Source organism: Pan troglodytes, chromosome 2 (assembly GCF_028858775.2).
Source record: "Pan troglodytes isolate AG18354 chromosome 2, NHGRI_mPanTro3-v2.0_pri, whole genome shotgun sequence".
Lineage (NCBI taxonomy): Eukaryota > Metazoa > Chordata > Mammalia > Primates > Hominidae > Pan > Pan troglodytes.
Window position 1 is genome coordinate 153,308,617 of NC_086015.1, and position 21,924 is coordinate 153,330,540.

At 41.0% G+C, this 21,924-nt stretch overlaps 1 long non-coding RNA gene across 1 annotated transcript in view; it reads left to right on the top strand.

Annotated features, from left to right (window-relative positions):
* LOC107970806 (uncharacterized) overlaps positions 1-21,924 on the top strand; it is a 144,305-nt gene that overhangs the window by 16,850 nt on the left and 105,531 nt on the right. The window contains exon 2 of the long non-coding RNA XR_010155837.1: positions 11,673-11,765. This is a non-coding gene — a long non-coding RNA (uncharacterized LOC107970806). The remainder of the gene's footprint in view (positions 1-11,672; positions 11,766-21,924) is intronic.

The window sequence follows — 21,924 nt, forward strand, 5'->3', positions numbered from 1 at the left end:
ATAGCATTTTATTTTCTCTAGCTTATTTGTAAGAATACAGTATATAATATATACCACATACAAAATTCATGTTAATCAACTGTTTATGTTATCAGTAAGGCTTCCAGTCAATAGTAGGCTATTTCAAATCCATGTTCATTAACCCAGAAATCATACCAAAAACAATGTCATCAATATCATACCCTGTCCCTATCATCTAGAGGAGAAATAAACTCCCCTTTCTCTGAAAATAAAAATCTAATCTGCTGAAAATTAAATGATAGGTTTTGTACCATAGGGGTAGTATCAAGGGGTGAAACATACATTGACATATCAGTCAATACACCTGTCCCCCTGCATTGTAATTATTTGCTGATTGCCTGTCTTTCCTGTGAGACTGTCAGCTTCTGAAGGACAGAGACAAGGCTTGTTTGAGAACTCTCTGGCACACAGTAGGCGTTTCAATATATACATGTTGAATGTATCATTGCTTCATCAGATGTGTTAAGTGTGAACCAACCTCACCAAGTTATTAAGCACCTACTTGGGATAAGGCTGCAGGTTGGATACTTTGGATATATAAAGATGAGTAAAGTTTGTTCTCTGCCTTCAAAGGCGATCATTATAGCAGGATGTCCTTGTCAAGTTACTATCCCCTTGACCACCCCCTTCCCTTCACAGGTGGGAAGTCCCTAGAGGCTATAACTTCTAGCATTTTTTGACCTGAAGGCATTGTTTAGCTTTAGAGCAGCTCAGTGCCTTATAGGTGGATTGTAAGTGCCAGAGACTTAGTCTCCAGAACAACTCACCACCGATGAAGGTGGCAGTTCCTTGCTCTTCAGTAGGACACTGAGCATGTTCCACTCGGACTCAGAGCATTCCCAATGGTGCTGAGCCCTCTTTGCTCATAGCAGTAATCTGCTCATTAAAGCACTCTTTTTTTGGCTTTTTCTCCATTCTTGGTCTCACTTCCTACTCCCTCACAGTGTTTCCTGGGATCTCCTCCTGAATAAATTCTCATACCCAAATCCTTTACTCAGGGCCTGCTTTTAGGAGCATCATTAGAACTGAGCAGGATAAGACAGGCCAAGAGAATGCAGAGGAGGAGGGGATTAATTCTAGCTGGAGAAGACTTGGCATTATTTGAATTGGGTTTGGGTGGGTGCAGTGAATGCAAAGGAGAGATACTTCAGGCACAGAGGAGCTGAAGCACACAGAGTGCTCAAGGAAATGTAAGCAATTAGGTCTGGAAGGAATGTGGGTAGGGGGGCATCTCAGACTCTCCTGGAAGGTACTCCAGAGCCCCGTGCATCCCAGCAAGGAGCCAGGTTTCTCCTGCTCCTTTCATCCTAAACGTCAGCTCAAGTTACTCACCCTTCTTATACTGGGACTCTGAAATGTCCACATAGTCTCCTTTTGGTAGGAAAATCTAAATACAGAAAAGGACACGGCTACTGCATGTAATCTGTGAGAGCAGCCGTAAGAAATCACTGATCAACCCACTATCTTTTTTAAGCACAGTTCTTTCTTTCTGTCTCTAGATTTTAATTCACATTTTCTGAGTTCCCATGACATACTCTGCGTTAGTATTTTGCTATTTCTAAGAGCTTATAGTCTAAATACAGTCTCCACAACTCAATCTAGACAAGAAACTTCCTTGCCTTCTGTTAGAGGCTAATCTTTAATTTTTTAAAAAAGGAATAGTGTGTCAGAAGATCAAAGAAAATGACCCAAGTTTACTCTACATTGGAGTCCACTCTATTACCCACAAGCAAGTACAATGTGTACGTATAATCTCACTCATTCTCTCTCCCCTTGTCCTGAAAATCATTTCCCTCTCATGAACTGTTCTGACAAGTCATTTCATCTCCAGTACTGACTCAATTATACACTCTCGCCATGATCAACAACTGCTAAATTGGTTGTAAACCCCAGAATGGGAGCTGAAAAACCAAAAACTAGAGGTGTGGCAGGAGGACAGGAGTGGAATAATTTGGTCATTTTCCCAGCAGAGGAAAGTTGGTTTAGGAAAGACAAAATGAGTACTTCTGGAATAGGTATACAATATTGGAAAATAACAGAGAAATTAAAGAAGTTATTAAAGTTCACAAGAGGATTTGGTGAGAGAACACTACTCATTTCAGCTCAGCATGAGCCAGTTTGCATTATTATGTTTTGCTCTATACTTAGTCTTGGAGAAAGCCACAAATTACAATGGTTAAATAAAGCTTTAGAAAATGGAAAATAGCAACATTGCAAGTACAGAACGCTACTGGGGTAGAGCACCCTCCAAAGTGGGGTGACTGTAGTGAACTTCTAAAATCCCTCCCTCGTTCTCCCACCCCCAGGAATTTCAGCCATGTCCTTTATAAATCCCCATTACTGTAATATTGTTTGTGTAATAAATACAGCTTTGTTTAGTTTTTAAACTCGGAATTTCTACCAAAGGCTGGGAGAGAAAGAAAGCTGCTGGGGTACCTGCAGGTTGAGTATTTTGGGAAGAGATTAATTTGAGACATACCTGGATCCAGAAGGGAATGATGATGATAACATTTATCGAGCTCTTTGTATGTCTGAGACATACTCTATAGATGTATTATGTGTTAACTAACGTAGCCTCATAACAACCTTATGAGATAGTACTGTTCCTATCCCATTTTATATATGAGGAGACTGGAGCACACAAAGGCTAAGTAATTGGCCCAAGGTCACATGGCTGGTGAGTGGCAGAACCAGGATTTAGTCTGACTCCAGAGCCTGTCTTCTTAATGACCATACTGTAATGCCTCAGAGACATAAATATTTGTGTCCTCCAAATTCATATGTTGAAACCCCATCCCTCAAGGTGATAGTATTTGAAGACGTAGCCTTTGGTAGATAGGTTTAGATGAGACCACAAAGGCAGATTCTCCATGATAGGATTAGTGCCCTAATAAAAAGGGGAAGAAACCAGAGCACACTCCCTACCCCCACCATATGAGGACAACCATCTGCAAACAGGGAAGAGGGCCCTCACCAGAAACTGAATCTGTCTGCACCTCGATCTTAGGCTTCCAGCCACCAGAACTGTGAGAAATAAATATCTGTTGTATGAACTACCCACTCTATGGTATTCTGTTACAGTAGCCTGAGCAGATTGAGACAGACCACCAAGCTGTTATTATACAATTAAGCTTTTACTCAGGAATTCTAGGAAGAGGTATTTTAGCTCAGATCCAGGAATTTATTTCGGGTGCTTCTCTGCTACTTTTCTTCCTGCAGGATGGGGCTGAGTCACAGAGCCCACTGGGCCCAATGGTGATGGAGAATAGATTCAAGCCCAGGAGCCACACTTCCATGGGAAACTGAGTAAACTGAAGCTTGGTAAATTTGAGATCATCGGTGGGCCAGCCTATTTGGGTAGAGTGTGCTCCAAAGTGAAACAGCAGTTATGAGCTAGACTTGCAGCAATTTGAATCTGGATGGGAGTGTTGAATGAGGAGGAGGGATGAGCCAGTGGTACTAAGAAGACCCCTCTCACCTCATTCCCAGAGAGGTGGTACACATCAAGATCTATGCTACATATAAGGAGATGTATATTGAAGTGGCTCAGCATGTCCCTCTCAGATTTTCAGAGTCCCAGTCCCAACTGGGTTTAACTCCAACTCAGTTTTTTTTAGGTTGAGTGCATATTTAGTGGCATAAATGCAGCACAACTTACTCAACTCTTTTTCATTGAAAGACATTCACTTTGTTACCAAATTTTTGCCCAAAGAACAATGCTATCATAATATCTCAATGCACATATGTTCTTAAGTATGGATAATTTTACTTCTAGGGAATAGATTCCAAGAAGTGGGGTTTTTAGGAGAAAGAATATTTTTAATTTGTAAGGTATTTTCAGGTTTGCTTTCTAAATAGGTTCTAGCAAATCACTCTCCATGGCTACTGTAGGGGCATAGTTGCCTTTCTTCTTGCAGCATCCTTTCCAAGTTTAGGGCATTCTTCTCAAGGAGATGCCAGAGACTCACTTTACCAACATTCCTTGCAGCTTGAGTGTGGACATGTGACCTAGGTCCTGCTATTCAGACACCACAAAACTTCACTGTAATGAGGCAAAGACACAGGCCTGCACAGAATCCAACCTGGTGAGCGGACTGGAAATACTTCCAGCTTTCAGACACAGCAGTGGCAGTCATCCCTTGTTCTGGAAACTCTGCTGCTCTAAGACAGGGATATCTTGTCAACACTGTCAACACCTCAGCATTAAGAATTAATTGAACTTCTTTTATATGCATTTGCTTCTATCTATCCCATTGCCTCTACCTGAGTTGTGGGCCACCATGACCTCTTGCTGAGACAGCAGTAACAAACTTCCAACTGGTCTCACAGTCTCTAGAATCCATTCTCCACCTTGCAGCCTAAATGGTTTTCTAAAATTCAAATCTCGTCATGCCAGCCCCCTGCTTTTAAAACCTTTCATTTTTTTCCCTTTGCCTCCATCCTCCTTAGGCTGACCCTCAAAATCCCCCAAGAGGTGACCTTTGCTGTCTTCCCCGGGCACATCTCTTTCCTCCCTTCACATTCTACTGTCTGGTCATACGGCATATTTTTTCAGTTCCTGGATTGTTCCATGCTCTTTCTCACCCGTGCTTTTGCAAACACTGTCCTAGCCTCTACTTTTTCTCCTTCTCCTTTGCTTGCCTAAATTCTTTTTTCTGATTGTCAGCTAAGAGGTTACTTCTCTGACTATACAATACTAAATTAGGTTTCTCTTTGCTAGGTTACCAGAGTGCTCCACAGTACCCCATAGTTCTATTTATTTTTGTTTTCCACTCAGCTGCTTGAAGGCAGGGATGATGCCCGTTTTCTTCCTTGTTGCACATTCCATATCTAGAGTACTACCTCATGCATAGAAGGTAATACATAAATATTTGATAAATTAATAAATAGATAAAACAGATACTATTGTCACCAATTTACTCACAGGGAAATTGAGGTTTTGTTAGTCCTGGATCTGAAACTAGAACACAGAACTTCTGATTCCTGATATAGTTTCAACTATTCCTCATTGCCACCTTCAAATATAGTTCAACACTCTCATAGGCTTAATAAACACTATTATGATGGGCAACTACTCTGCAAGGCAGGTTTCTCAAGCTTTGCTGTTTGCTGTGTCGGGCTGCCAGTGTGTTGGAAGGTATTTGACATCATTCCTGACCTCTATCCAGTAGATGCTAATAGTAACTTCCTCACTCCAGTTGTCTTCAGACATTGCAAAATGTCCCCTGAGGGGCAAAATAGCCTCCCAATAAGAATGAGTACTCTAAGGATACCAGGCACCATTTAATACATCTCTGTAACTTTGGGTTGAGAATATAAGTTTCAGCACAGACATATTCCAGGTGGAAAGATGAAAGACAAGGACATATCTAAATATTGACTTTGAGTCTTATAAATACAGGTCTTAACCTCACTGATCCTCAGTTTTCTGATTTGCAAAACAGAGATAATAACACCCAAAATTGTGCGAAGGATTAGAGAGAATGTATATAAAGTACTCAGTAAGTTTGTTGATGAAAAAAAGTCAAACTCTTTAAAATATTTAAAGAGATTTATTCTGAGCCAAATATGAGTGACCATGGCCCAGGGCACATATTTTGGGATGGTGCCCTGGGCCATGGTCATTCATATTTGGCTCAGAATAAATTTCTTTAAATATTTTACAGAGTTAGGCTTTTTTGATCAACATTAATAGGCAGACATAACCAAAAATAAAAATCTAAGGCTCCCAACAGACTGAATGGACCTCCTTCTTGGCCAAGGGAGTCCCAAAGAAACCTGAAAAGCTAGTTCAGGCCATGAGGGGAAGGGTGGTATGTTATAACCCCCTCCCTTTAGAGTTTAGGCAAAACTGACTGGCATTAACATTAAAATGGAGATCATAAGACTGACAACACAGACTCTCTGTGGCAATACAAAACCAAATTCCCACCTGACTCAGGTATAGCATCACATGGCACATAGCAGACCCTGAAGGAAATCAAAAGTATTTTACCCCAAAATATATTTCATTCACATATTTTGAAACGGTCCTCAAAGCTGTCTCTTGAGAGAGAAATTTGCATTCTGTAGAGAATCTCCTTCCCTTTCTAGGTCTTTTCCTGATCCAGGAGAGATTTGCCTGAGAGTCTGATACTTTTAAGGTTTGAAAAGAGACGTTTACCGTCTACTCTCTCTGAAGCCTGCTGTTCAAAGGCTTCATCTACATAGCAAGAACATTGGCTTCCACAACCCCCTTTCCCTGTTATCTTAACTTAAGCATTTCTTTCTGCTGACTTCAACCATTTAGGCAAAGCTGAACTCTTTCAACTAATTGCCAATCAGAAAATCTTTGAATCCACCAATGACCTGTAAGTACCACCTTCCCTCTCCACCTTTGAGATGTCCCACTTTTCCAGGCTGAACCAGTGTATACCTTATAGGTATTGATTTATTGATTTATGTCTTCACCTGTAACTTCAGTCTCCCTAAAATGTATAAAACCAAGCTGTAACCCAATCACCTTGGAAACATGGTCTCAAGACCTCCTGGGACTATGCCCACCCTGGGTCATGGTCACTCAGATTCGGTTCAGAATAAGCCTCTTTAAATATTTTAGAGTTTGGCTTTTTGTTTGTTTGTTTGTTTTTGTTTTGGTCAACAAGTTACATTATCTAAACAACTGCTTTCTTCTGGCCAATAACTAGTGGGTTAACTCACCAAAGCATGCATAAAGAGGAAACACAACCGAAGAGAGGGACTGGATATTGGATATTCCGGGTGAAATGGTATGGGTTGTATGACAGAAGGCTTTGGCATTCTAGGAGACATAGAAAAAAAAAAGCCCCATATTCAGTAATAAAAACAAGTATTACTATTTGAACTGACAAGCTTTTGGGCATGCAATCTCTGATTTATTCTCTCCTAATTTCATGGTTTTATGAAGAAAAGGGCAAAGTCATGCTTAATGATCAGTTGCTATTTTTTAAGTAGGATTACACACTCAAAGTTGGGGATGGGGGATATTTCAAGATCTATCAAAAATGGGAGCAGGTGAATTGGCAATTGCTCACGCTCCCTCTCCATTATGAATTTTAATGCAATTTTCATTTAGTGATTGACATACTGTATTTGTGCTCAAGATTACTTCAATTTTCTTCCTTCCTTTCTTTCCTTCCTTCCTTCCATCTTTCTTTCCTTTCCTTTCTTTCTTTCTTTCTTTCTTTCTTTCTTTCTTTCCTTCCTTCCTTCCTTCCTTCCTTTCTTCTTTCTATTGATGGAGTCTCTCTCTGTTATCCAGGCTGGAGTGCAGTGGTGTGATCTCCACTCACTGCAACCTCCACCTCCCAGGTTCAAGCAATTCTCATGCCTCAGCCACTCGAGCAGCTGTTATTACAGGCACATGCTACCATACCTGGCTAATTTTTGGATTTTTAGTAGAGACGGGGTTTCACCATGTTGCCCAGGTTGGTCTCGAACTCCTAGCCTCAAGTTATCCGCCCGCCTCGGCCTCCCAAAGTGCTGGGACTACAGGTGTGAACCACCGCACCCAGCCCAATTATGTCAATTTTCAATAGCAAGTCTAAAAAAATATTTTTCTTCTAAGCATCTACCATCTTTACTGACTTGCTACATTGACATAACAATGATGTTCCAGAAAAATGCTTCCTAGGGAATTCCACATGGTATAGCTTGTGGGTTCAAAGGATTAAACTAAAAGGACAATGGCATCTCCTAGCTAGGAGTACAATTTACCAGTACTGAATCCTCTGGCTCCATAGAGCTTCTGCTTCTTCTTCTTTTCCTTCTTTTCCTCCCTCCCTTTCTCCTTTTCTCCTCTCTCCTTTCCCTACGTGGGACTTTAGAACTGCTTTCTCTCCTTCAACCCTAGAGAGATACTCCAACATGCAAGCTTTGCCACAGACATAGGTCCTCTTACTTAGGTTTAAAGAGATCTACCTCCTGAACCCTCAATCTGAAAATGTAGGGCAAAAAATATTAACCAAAAGACTTAAAATGTCCACTATTAATAGTAGCCCAAACCTGAAAACATCCCAGTGTTCATCACGGTAGAACGACTAAATTTTAGTAAAGTCACACAGCAGAATATTATATAGCAATAACAAGGACCAAACTGTGATGTCATGCAAACCCTGGATAAATCCACTGTTAACTAAAGAAGGAAGATGCAAGAGTGCATCTGGTACTCAACAATGAAGTTAAAAAGTAGCAAAACTAATCTCTGCCATTAGAAGTCAGCCTAGAGAAAGTCAGCATGGTGACAGCCTTTGTGTCAAGGGGTGGTGTGAGGAGGGTTTCTGGGTACTGATCATGTTGCTTCTTGCTCTGGGTGCTGGTTACAATGTGAATTTTCACTTTGAGAAAATTCACCAAGCTGTTCACTTTTGATTTGTGCATTTTTTCATATGTAGGGTATACTTCAATCAAAAGTTCATTTAAAAAACAAAACAAGGCTGGGCACAGTGGCTCATGCCTGTAATACCAACACTTTGGGAGGCCAATGTGGGTGAATCACCTGAGGTCAGGGGTTCGAGACCAGCCTGGCCAACATGGCAAAACCCCGTCTCTACTAAAAAACTACAAAAAATTAGCCCGGCATGGTGGTGGGCGCCTGTAATCCCAGCGACTTGGGAGGCTGAGGCAGGAGAATTGCTTGAACCCGGGAGGCGGAGGTTGCAGTGAGCCTAGATTGTGACACTGCACTCCAGTCTGGGCAACAGAGAGAGATTCCATCTCAAAACACACACACACACACACACACATACACACACACACACACACACACACAAAACAAAACAACAACAACAACAAAACAACAAAACCAAAATTTTCCTAAACTCTTTCATTTCTTCGAAAATTCTCCTTTTTTCACATTAGGCTTCTCTCTCATAGGAAGATACGGTCTCATAACAAAATTGCTATACGCTTTAATAACACTTTTCAGGAACTAGAAGAAGAGCTAAAAGATTTGAGTTTTAGGTTTCATTTAATTTTCTATTAATTTCTGTGAACTATGTATTAAACGCAGACTGCTACTGCTTAACTGAGTGTTTATGTTCCTCCAAAATTCCTGTTTGGAAATCCTAACTCCCAAGGTGATGGTATTAGGAGGTAGGCTCTTTGGGAGGTGATTAGGTCACAAAGGTGGGGCACTCATGGATGGGATTAGTGCCCTTATGAAAGAGTCTGGAGTGATCCTCGCCTCTTCAGCCATGAGAGGTTACAGGGAGAAGATAGCTGCCTGTGAGGAAGCTGCTCTCATCAGACACCAAAACTGCCTGTGCCTTGACTTTACACTCCCCAGCGTCCAGAGCTATGAGAAATAAATTTCTGTTCTTTATAAGACACTTGGTTTATGGTATATTGTTTTAAAAGCCTAAATGAGCTAATATATTGCAGGAGACCACAGGGAGGGAGTCTGGTGCATCTACTCCATTTCCTTCCTTCTCCATATGCAGGGGAACTGAGGCCTAGAGAAATTAAGTGGCTTGCTCAGGGCCACATGTTCTTCTTTTTTTTTTTTTTAATTATACTTTAAGTTCTAGGGTACATGTGCACAACGTGCAGGTTTGTTAGCTAGGTATACATATGCCATGTTGGTTTGCTGTACCCGTTAACTCATCATTTACATTAGGTATTTCTCCTAATGCTATCCCTCCCCCTCCCCCCACCCCATGACAGGCCCCAGTGTGTGATGTTCCCCACCCTGTGTCCAAGTGTTCTCATTGTTCAATTCCACCTATGAGTGAGAACATGCAGTGTTTGGTTTTCTGTCCTTGTGATAGTTTGCTCAGAATGATGGTTTCCAGCTTCATCCATGTCCCTGCAAAGGACATGAACTTATCCTTTTTTATGGCTTGCATAGTATTCCATGGTGTATATGTGCCACATTTTCTTAATCCAGTCTATCACTGTTGGACATTTGGGTTGGTTTCAAGTCTTTGCTATTGTGAATAGTGCCGCAATAAATATACATGTACCTGTGTCTTTATAGTAACATGATTTATAATCCTTTGGGTATATACCCAGTAATGGGATGACTGGGTCAAATGGTATTTCTAGTTCTAGATCCTTGAGGAATTGCCACCTGTTTTCCACAATGGTTTAACTAGTTTACACTCCCACCAACAGTGTAAAAGCATTCCTATTTCTCCACATCCTCTCCAGCACGTGTTGTTTCCTGACTTTTTAATGATCGCCATTCTAACCACAGTGGTATCTCACTGTGGTTTTGATTTGCATTTCTCTGATGACCAGTGATGATGAGCATTTTTTCATGTGTCTGTTGGCTGCATAAATGTCTTCTTTTGAGAAGTGTCTTATTCATATCCTTTGCCCACTTTTTGATGGGGTTGTTTGTTTTTTTCTTAAAAATTTGTTTAAGTTCTTTGTAGATTCTGGATAATAGCCCATTGTCAGATGGGTAGATTGCAAAAATTTTTTCCCATTTTGTAGGTTGCCTGTTCACTCTGATGGTCATTTCTTTTGCTGGGGGCACATGTTCTTTAGTAATAAAATTGCTGTTAAAGAAATACATCTCAAAATGAAAGTGGTAACGGCAGTTTGTGTCCCAAAAGGTCACATGATTTCTCCTATTTAAAAATAAAGATAATGCTGGGAGGGAGAAGGGACTGGGTCAATCATTACATAAATACAGAATTTTAACTTATTTATTCAATTTATATAAAAGACAATGCTCTCATTTGGTTATTGTGACCTCTAAACAAATTTCCCTTCTAATCGGCACTTACAAGACGGTTTCTCCTTGGGACTTGGCCCCTAAATCTCGATGGTTTGAAACAGCAAAGGTGTATAATTGTGCCATTGTCCATCAAGGGCCAGCAGGAGCTTTGCTCCACTGCTTTATGTCTTCTCTCTGGGACTCAGGCTGAAGAAGCTGCAGTGGGAAAAGAGAATATGGCCATGTACACACTGGCTTTTAAACCTGCCTGGAAGTGACACACATCACTTCCATGTACATCTCTCTGTCAGAGCGAGTCCTGTGACCACTCCTAACCTCCTGTAGGCAGAGAGGTGCAATCCTACCATGTGTATGGAGTATTTTGGAACAGCCCTAATGACAATCTCAAGAAGGAACTGAAACTGTCCCCCATGGAGTCCCATATTTCCTCATGAGTTCTATCATTATTCACTGTGACCTACACTTTTTAAAAGACATGATGGAACAAAGATTATCTCTGCAGAAAGTAAAGCAGAGACATAAAAGCCAGGATTGGCAGGTGTAAATAAAGCTCTTTCAACTATAATTGAAAGGATTTTTATGAAAGGCACAAAGTGGTTTCATCTGCCTTTCTGCAAATAGCAGAGTGGGTTGAATGATCAATATTCCTTTAAAGTGCCCAGGAACTGTTTCAGTTTTGACCAAAGGCAACTAAATAAATGAATTGTCCTTCTGGGCTTTTATATTGAACCCTTTAAATGAAGGCAGTTTACATGGCTGCAAACAATACATGTCCCGTGTGGTCACTGTAAGCATTAAATATCAATCAGAAGAGAGTGCTTTTAAATAGGGAGGGAAAAAATCCATTTGTTGGGGCTATAATCTCTAATGTTAAATTTTAAAAAAAAAGAGTTTGACAGGTAATAATTTGTTTTGCATGACTTTCTCCCTTTATTTTCTCTGCACGCAGGTCTAACCATAAAATCATCAATACTGAGAAATTAAAAGGGGAACATGTCAGGCCTCACTCTTTCTGTACTGGCTTTCAAGAGTATTGTCCTTGGTAAGTAGCAAAGAAAAAAAATCAAATTAAGACATACATTTAAATGGTCACTGGTCAAAAAGCAAGCCTGGAATAAAAGTAGCAGTCTATTGAAACATATACACAACTTGACTAGTTAGCAAGCACCAATGCTTGTTCTCACACTTGAAATGATGCCAGGCTCAGATGCTTGCTTTATCATTTGAAATAAGGTTATACAATACATCCTTCTCCCTCGGTGGTATAAATATTGTTGATACTGTATAGTCATATTATTTGTTAGCTCAAAATCCAAGTGTTTGGGCATCATGGCATAGGATCTTACATAAAGTTATTACAGTTGCATTAAGGAATATGAATTACTTAAATTATGAATTATCTTTCTGTTTACACTTTAATTCTTTAAGCAAAATTTCTAGGTGAAGCTTTTTTTTCAGTATGGAATATAAAAGTAAAATTCAGACATGATTCTGGAATATTAAAGTTTCTATGTTAATGGCTTGTAATAATGATATAAATTTTGAGGATCATACCAAGGATGTGGGCTCCTGCAATAGGGTCCAGATAGGACAAGCAGTCAGGAGCAGATGGTGGTTTAGTGAGGGTAGGCAAAGGTTGTACCAGGGGATGGTGTGAGGAGTGGTGGTGGTCAGTAGGGCAAGGGGAGGAGAAAAAATGTGAGTCAAGGTCTTGGGGGCTGGAGCAGAGGTAGTCCAGATACATGAATTCACTCCAGGAGAAAAATTACTCTGACACCCTCTAAAGGACCTTTATCCTTCCAAAATAAGATTTACTTGCTTGTTATGATCCCCAGTAGGACTTCTCTGTTAGAGAACCACATCGATTTATGGCACATTTAGTCCTCCTTGAACTGGATGTCAACCTCATTCCCTTAAGAGCTGTCTAGTTAGAGACAAAGTCTTGTCTTCTGGCCTGACTTGGGCTTCCAATGGAGATCTCTGTGCTTACATTCATTACCTCAGTGTCTGGGCTTGGCACATGTTGGTGCTTGATAAGCATTCATTGAATTAAAAATGTGAGCAGGATGGGAAAATATGGCAAATGATGGTCACATATTCTCTTCTATTCATCTACAACAAATTGTTCATTCTTTGTCCAGCATCAGAGCCATTTTAGGAACCTGCTTAGCAAATCAGGCACCTTTCAGAATTGCAGAATTTTCATTCTATCCTTGCCGGGATTACTTCCATGTTGTGAGCCTTCCTTGGCATTTCACCCTTCGCTCTTACATAGAAACTCAAAGTACCTTTGTTAACATTCATTTATGCTACAAGGTAGTTGGATTAAAAATGTCAACACTCCCATGACACAGAAAGAAGACCAAAGCTACCAGTAAAATTTCACGTGGAGGAAATATGGAAGTAGATTAGCAACCCCGTTAGTACTGTGGTATTGTTGCATTGATCGTACTATTGAATAGTGAAGAGCGAGGTACCTTATTTTATAAATGCCATAAGCAACATAAAATCACCCATGTACAAATATAAGACCTTTCACATGAATTTGATGGTGATTATATGTTGAAACCATAATAACTCTAGATCTCAGTGACTGTACTTATCTTCAAACACTTAGCTAAATCTGGAACAGATGAATATCTGAAGTTTGAAGCTGTACGCCCCAGGTTAATATTTTTATATCAACAAGAATATAAGAAAATGTACATTAACTTTTAAAAATAGCTTTTAAATATTCTAAGCTTTAGTGCACTTTTTTTTCCCAAAGCCCGCATAAGAGATATCATAATCTAACATTAACATCTTGCATTTTTAACTGTCCTTGTAAATTTATTATAAGAACACTACTTGGAAAACAGTATTTTCAAAAGGTATTGTATTTACTAAAATAATGCCTTTGCCCCTTTGGTCTCTGAACAGCAGTGCACATCTTTGTATTCTTCTTAACTGGACTGATAGTAGTAGATACATAAGACAAGTTATACTTTTTGAGATTGTAACCAAACGCAAGCTCGGCTGATCACTGCTTGTAAAGCCAAGTGAACGAGGATGAGATGCAGTAAAAGGAAAGTGACTTTATTCCAAAAGCCAGAGGTTGGGGAAATGGCCAGGCTCATTCCTTACAAGAAACATTTCAAACTTTAGGCTGGGGAGAGGGGCTTAAAAGAGGAACTTGGAGAGGGAGGCATGCGGGCATGGTGCTGGGTGTAAGGTCTGTATGCCTTGTTCTGGTGGCCGTCTTGAGTCATGGTCCACCTGGAGCGTGTGCTGGTGTCATCTCAGCAGTGGCTGGGCTGTAGACTAATTGCCTTGAGATCATCTCTGGAATTTCACAGCTAGCTCTCCATGCCTGGTTTGTCACAGGATTACCCCTGAAACTTCGTAACAAGCATGTAGTTAGATAAATGTGCATGGTGTAAGAGTGTATGGTGGGAGAGGGAGAGATGTGAAGTGTTGAAGTACACTTTAAGGCTATATTTTAAGACTAAGAAGGAAAAAAAGAGGTTTCTGCAATTTACTTCAAGGATACATCTTGAGACTAGGGAGAAAAGAGAAAAAGGGGAAAAAAAGTTTGAAAAATGTGTTTCAAAGCTAAACTACTCAGTTACAAGATGGAGACAGCCCAGCAATGGGACCAAACTAAATTCCTGTTCATTTGCATTTCAGAATGATTTCTCAGAGGTCTCAACAATGGTTCTCACGTTGGCTATACATTAGAATAGCCTGTGAAGCTTTTAAAAAATGCTAACACACAGACCCCATGGGAAACCATCTATGGTCTTTGGAGGGTGGAACCCAGACATTTGCTTTGTTAAAACTCCCATGTGGTTCTAATCCAGTCTAGGATGAGAACCCACCAGACTACAACCCACAGCAACTGAGTAGCAGGTGATGTCTCTTAAACAACTAACCTTCTTTATTTAGGAGTTCCAAATATCTGTTAGCCAGGAAGTAACAGTGTAGTGATGTTTCTCAAACTTCTCATTTTCCTATGACCTTCATAATTTTTGCCACATTTATGTATTGTGTTCTATTCTTTAACATTTTTTTCTAAATTAACTCATATTGTAAAACTGAAATACAAGTAATAAAAAATAAAATTTCTTTTTACAACTGTGAATAGGAAATTAATATCATTTGCCATCAAGAGAAAGCAACTGAAAAAACAACAAAAAACCCAAACGCCCCTCCCATTATTAAAATCCACTTGAATTGCCCACTGTTTCTTGCCCAAAGGCATCCAACAAGAGGCCTACTCTCTTTTTGTTGACAAGACAATGGAGAGATTCTTGTTTTTAACCACCCAACACTCATTCCACTTGCCAAGGGCCCAAGCCTAAGGCTTCAGGCTACTGTTGGTCATTGAAACTGTCCAGGAAAGGCCATGTGAATTGATTCGTGCTGATGAAACACGAAGAGGAAGTTTTCTGGAACTTTTTGGGAAAAGGTTTTTTTGTCTTTTGAGAATAGAATGCATCTTTTCCTCTGGATGTTAACTGGGGCCAATGTTGAGTATGAGTGCAAGGCCTGGAGCTGCCACAGCCAATTGGAAAAGTTACTTCTAGCCCAAGAGTGAGGCCAATATTTTGAAGGCTCCAGAGCCAGTTGACATGACCAGCCTGAGCACCCCCTCCACCCTCTAGGCTATTTCATTTATTTAGGGCATTTTTAGTTGGGTTTTCTGTTGTTAGCAACCAATCACATCCTAATACAGGGAGAGCAGCAAGCATTCAAAGACATAATAGCACCTAACAGAGACTTTCTCTTTGACATACTTAGGAGGATGGAAAGAGAACTGGAAAGGAAGTAATATCCTTATTGATTCAAGGTCATTTAATGCCGTGTCTTTCTATCAAATGAAATCATTTTGTGGGCATACCTCTCCTACTTAGGAAATATTTGTCTTAGGTTGGGAGAGATGATGGCTTCACAGAAACAATGCTGCAGTAGGCTATGAGGGACTTATGTTTGCTTCTTGGTAACTTTCCTTAACAAGAAACTCCAAAGGCATCTTTGAAAGTGAGGGCTGGGGATGGGGGGAATAAATTATTCAAACAGTGTCTGTGCCTCTGGAATTAAGCACGAAGCTGTCTGAGCATATTTCATATCCTTTGGAACTCAAACTATGGCCAATGAACTAGTGTCCATGGTGTCACCTTGGAGCTTATTGAAATGTAGAGTCTCAGGCCCCTGACCTAGACCTACAGAATCAGAATCTGCTTATTAACAAGATGCCCCTTTAATTTGTATATACATTAAATTTTGAGAGGCACTGTTCTAGGATGCATGTCACCAGCTGAGTGCTGCTTAGACCATAAACAGCTGTTGTGTGCAGAGCTTGGCCTCAGAGAGACCTGCTTCAACCCATGAATACCAGCTGTGTGCTCCCAGCCCGAGACTGTCTGCTTTGTTTCCCTTCAGTTTCCTCTACAAATGATAGGTCATCTGCACAAAAGAACCAGTTTCCAAGAATTCCTTGGGGTTTACTTAATACTAGTATATCTCAGTCCATCGCGAACATCCTCATCTTGTAGTTGTAGAAGTCATAGACACTGGGCCAGATGAAAACCTTTGGGCTTCTTTTCTTTGTTATTAAATTTTCTATATCCTATATTCTATATATATAAATTCATTCATTAACTCAAACATGGATTAAACTCCTTTGTGTCCCATGTAAACCACATCTTTTCAGATATTTTATCAAAGTTATTATGATGATTAGCAATTCCCTGAGATCTTTTATATTCAGTACTTTTTGGGCTGCCCTGAAGAAATGTTCAATCAGGAGCTCTCCTGACTCTATGAAGCTTTAGAAATTCATTTTTTCTTACTATTACAGTTAATAGTCATGTAAGTTACATACCACTAGCCAGCTAATGGTTAGGTGAATGCAAGCAAAATAAATAAATAAAGACAAAATCAGAGCTCCTTCCCGCTAGCTGGGTTCTCTGTGCTTCACTTTGTACTTGCTCTTCAGGAATGATCTATATAGGACCTCAAGGACTTTGAATCTAATGTTCTACATCTGTAGAATGGAGATGGTGGTTCCAAAGGCTCTGAATATGAGGGAAAGTCCCCAGCACTTGCCCAGCATGCAGAGATGCTCAGTGAGGTGAGTGCCTGGCAGTGATGGAAGCAGGGATTTACAGCATATAAACGGGAGATGAGGTCAAATCCACTTTCTCACCAAAGGGAAACATATCCTTGACTAATGACAGCAAAGGGAGAATTGGAGGGAAGTAACCGAGGTTTAAATGTGGATAGTTTCTGGGAAGGGGCATAGGGCCCACTGCTCTGGGGAAAAGGGGCTTTGTGTCACTTGAGCCCTTGGGTTGGAGTTAGGAGTGCAAGCAGTTTACGGGGTGAGATAAGTGTCAGGGGAGGGCAACTGTGATAGACAAGAGGGGAAGGTTGAGCAGAGAGAGCCTACAACTGCAATCCTAATCTGACTGTCTGCGCACTCCTGGGAACTCTGGAGCCAAGAAAGCCTCTTAGAGGAGTTCTGTGTTGGGCAGAAATAGCAACACCTGAGGATCCCCGCTGTGCTCAATTGTTGGCTGGGCCCTGCCTGGGAAGAGTGTGGCCTCAGCTCAAAAGCTGAGGGAGAACCGGAAGAGACACACAGCTGGGGCCTGTCAGCTAATGACATTCTTGCATCTGAATAGCAAGTCACTTTCTTAAAGGGAGAGGCAAGCTATACACCTCCATGACTGGCACAACCTGAGGGAATGAAAATCCTTCAGATAAATTTACAAGGATCCTACAGCAGAAGATACCATTCCCTGGCTTCCCAGGAGAAGCCTGGAGGGGAGCAAGCATTGTGGAAAATCCGTGCGCCTGAATGTCAGAGTAGCGATAGCTGTGGAGATACTGAAGCAGATGAACCTGTGGCTAGCTTCACAGCATCCTACACTCCCTGGTTGGGTCAAGGGAAACAGCTGAGAGCTGTGCTCCCAGGAGGGGGACAGCAGTGCAGCTAAGGTCAGCAGGCTAGAGAAGCCTTTGGGCTGGGCCAGGAGAAGGCAGACTGTGTAGACTGGATTGCCCATGACTGGCAGAAATGGATGAAACAGGAATGGACTGATGCCCAAGAACTGGTGGAACTGGGTACACCTCAGGGGGGGTTAGCAAGGCCAGCAGGTAACTTTGGACCAGATTTGTACCCATCTGAGGGCTTCACCTGGGAAAGCTACAGGGAGGAGCAAGAATCCTAAATTGATGGAGCAATTACCAAGAACAAACAGAATTTTAAACCAGAGGAACTAATTTATCTTGAACTGATGAGATTAAGTTTTCTGCTAATGAGGAGAAACAGGGAAGTAGGAGCTAGTTAAATTCAGTTACCGAAAGGAAAGAAATTTACAAACTGCATTTCCCAGTTACGTAGCCTATTAAATTTCATCTCTGTTAAACAGAAAATGATATCTTTTGATATAATCATTTCATTTTTTGGAATCTAGTTTTATAAGTGGAAAAAAACTTTGCAAAAAGATTTATTTCCATAATATTTATAATTGTGAAATGAAATAAATGCCCAGCAAGAGGGTGTTAGATAAGTTATAGTACATCCACTTAATGACATATTAGACTACTAACAATGATATTGTCATTAAAATGCAATAGTATATAAGCATTTTTTAAATTAAATTAGGGGAACAAGCAGAAAGAAATATTGTACACTGTTTCTCAAACCTTTTGACCACACCACACCCAGGGTAAATGGTTGTTTTTGCATCTTGACCCAGGATACCCATACATATTTTATTACCGAAACAAAGGTTGCATGAGACAATGCTTGCCTACCCTGGGGACAGTACATTTTAGCATTTTAGATGCTCTTCCAATTTGTCTTTTTCCATGCTAGTTAGACCCACCACATAGGTTTCATGACCACAGATGGGCCATGACCCCTCATGGATTGAGCATGATCCCAGCGACGGAAAAGAACAATGACAAGAGTAACATCTAGAAAACGTGCTTGGAGAGAATGTGCCAAAATATCAACAGGACTGGAACTCTAGGGGATTCATTCACATTTTTCCATTTGTCTCTCAGAAACATATATGACTTTGTATAATGGAAATACTATTACCATGCTAATTTTTAAATTGTTTCTAAGGCTTCTCTTTTCCAGGCTAGGTAATCCCAGGTCCTTGTTATCTGATAAATTCACATCTACCCCTGATAAACTTCTGAGATTAGAGGCAGCAGCCGGAGCTGCAGGCAACCTGTGCTCCCGAGCTACACAGTGCAGCTTTAGCACCTCCTGACTCACTGCCCCCCACGTGGCCACTGCTGAATTATGTGCATTTTAATGAGGAGATTGATGTCACTTTCTCTTCTTCCTCCCTCTCCAACACAATTTTATTGAGTGCCTGTTATGTTCCAGACACTATTCTAAAAGCTAGGTGTAAAATGAGATTTTAAAAAATGTGTTTCAGTTTTTTCTATGACGAGTATGTATTTATTTCACAATCAGACAATAAAAATACATGTTGTTTTAAAAGCCTATCTTAAGACGTGGCTCCTGCCTTCAAGATGCCCGTAACCTAGGAAAGAAGTCACCTAAACAAATATGTCAGTATGAGACTTACTTTCAGTCCCTTACGCACCTCCTACTCTGGCCAGAAAGTGGCTCCTCAAAATGCCTTTTAATTGATAGGGGCCAAGACGTTGCTCTATTCATTTGCAGGACACCATGAAAATCATCTAACACCTACCTCTGACCCAGCTCTTACTTTTCTATTCCAATCTACTGTGCAGGAAGAGGGAAGGGGGAGAGAGAGGGGAGGGAAGGGGGAGAAGACAAAGAGGGACAAAGAGAGATGGAATGGCATCTAGTCCAGCACTAGATCTAGGACAGATCAGGTCTGTGCCTTGTCCATAGACCAAGCTTGTCCAACCTGCGGCCCACAGGCCACATGGGGCCCAGGATGGCTTTGAATGTGGCCCAACACAAATTTATCAACTTTCATAAAACATTATGAGATCTTTTGAATGCAGTCCAACACAAATTTATAAACTTTCTTAAAGCATTATGAGGGTTTTTTGTGATTTTATTATTTTTTGTAGCTCATCAGCTATCGTTAGTGTATTTTATGTGTGGTCCAAGACAATTCTACTTCTTCCAATGTGGCCCAGGAAAGCCCAAAGATTGGACAACCCTGTCATATACATTTGACTGAAGTTAGTGTTGGGGGCATCCTGAGGTGTTCAGAGCACCTTTTAGCTCTACACCTTTCTGGGTTTGAGTGGTACAACACAAGACTGTTTGGTCCATCAGAGTTTATTTCTCTAATTTCCCAAATGTGTCATGGATGGCCTGGCCTGTGACCTCCAGGGAAGTGAGAAGCAGGCTCTATATTTGTCTGGCATCAATGCCTGCAGCCAGATCTTTCTGATTATTTTCAGGTTTTCTCAGTTAGTGAATAACGTTCTAATGGTAGCTTCTTCAGTACATTAACTTCTAATTCTGGTATTTCCCCAAAGACGTTCAAACAATTAGGCAGACAGCCAGCTGCGTAAATCACTAAAGAAAACTGCATAATACTCATGTCTGTGTGTCAGTGGCTACTACTCCTGGTGAGTGACTGATTTATCACCATCGGGTTGAAGCAAGTTGTCTATTTGCTTTCCAATCATGGGTGGCTTGTCAAATTTTAATATAATGCCAGGGGTTAATACAGTCAGTCAAGGTTATTTTAACTCAGCAATTCCTGGACCTCTTGAACTTATGTCACCTCTGCTGTAATAAGAAAAATGTCCCCTCACTATATTTTAATAATCTCTTGAACACAGTTGTGGAGGATTCTGACACTCTTAGCCATACTGGACTTCCCAGCTTGTTTTCACTTCAGAATGTGTGTACATTACAGGACATATGGGTTTTTTGTTTTGTTTTGTGATATGGTTTTGCTGTGTCCCCACCCAAATCTCATCTTGAATTGCAGCTGCCATAATTCCCATATGTCACAGGAGCGACCCTGTGGGAAGTAATTGAATCATGGTGGGGAGGGGGCTCCCATGCTGTTCTTGTGACAATGAATAAGTGTCATGAAATCTGATGGTTTTATAAAGGGGAGTTGCCCTACACAAGTTCTCTCTTGCCTGCAGCCATGTAAGACGTGCCTTTCTCCTCCTTTGCCTTCTACCATGATTGTGAGTCCTCGTCAGCCATGTGGAACTGTGAGTCCATTAAACCTCTTTTTCTTTATAAATTACCCAGTCTCAGGTATGTCTTTATTAGCAGTGTGAGAACTGACTAATACACAGAGTCTTGATCTGTTGCCTGGGCTGAAGTGCAGCTCACTGCAGCCTCAAACTCCTGGGCTCAAGCATATCCTCCTGCCTCAGCCTCCCGAGTAGTTGGGACTACAGGCACATGCCACCATGCCCAGCTGATTTTTTTGGAAATGGGGATTTTGCTTTGTTGCCCAGGCTGGCCTTGAACTCCTGGCTTCAAGCAATCCTCCCACTTTTGTCTCCCAAACTGTTGGGATTACAGGAGTGAGCCACCACACCTGGTCCATGTACTCTTCTGATACTTGCTTCTGATACTTACTGCACAGGTTAACCAGAGGTGTCTCAGAGTGTTTAGGATACATGTTTCAGAATTCTGGGAAACCTGGTGCAAAACATTTCTCTCCTGTGCCTATTTTGTTTGCACCTCATGATAAATGTTCCTTTGGCAGTTTTATAAACAGATTGCTAAAATATCACCTTTCGTAAGTGTGACAAGCTTGCTGGAGAGGACTGCTGGGAGTTGGGTGGGCCAGGCGCAGTGAGTATCTGCCTTGGCCTGAGCTGGTGATTTGACAACATGCAGGTCATTTGTTTGCAGAGTTGGCCCAGCTCGGAAAATTTTGAGATGCCATCCTTCATGCAGACATGAAAATGACATGGCTGATCCTCTGAAAGCCAAACATGCTGTTTCTGTATGAATTTTAATCTTCAAGAATGCCTCTTGGACCAACTTGTGAACAGCATGAAAGACAGTGCCTCACAGAATGTAAGAGGGTCTTAGACCTGGGAAGCCAGCTGGTCCGTAGTGGAAGCCTGCCCACCTGCCTGCCCCTAATCAGGTCTCTCTTAGGAGAAACAAGCTCTAGCTCAGTGAATGAAGCAAACACAGATAAAACTGGGTATTTACCAACCAAAACAACCAGTCTACAGAGCAACAATGAATTAGGTCATCTTGATAA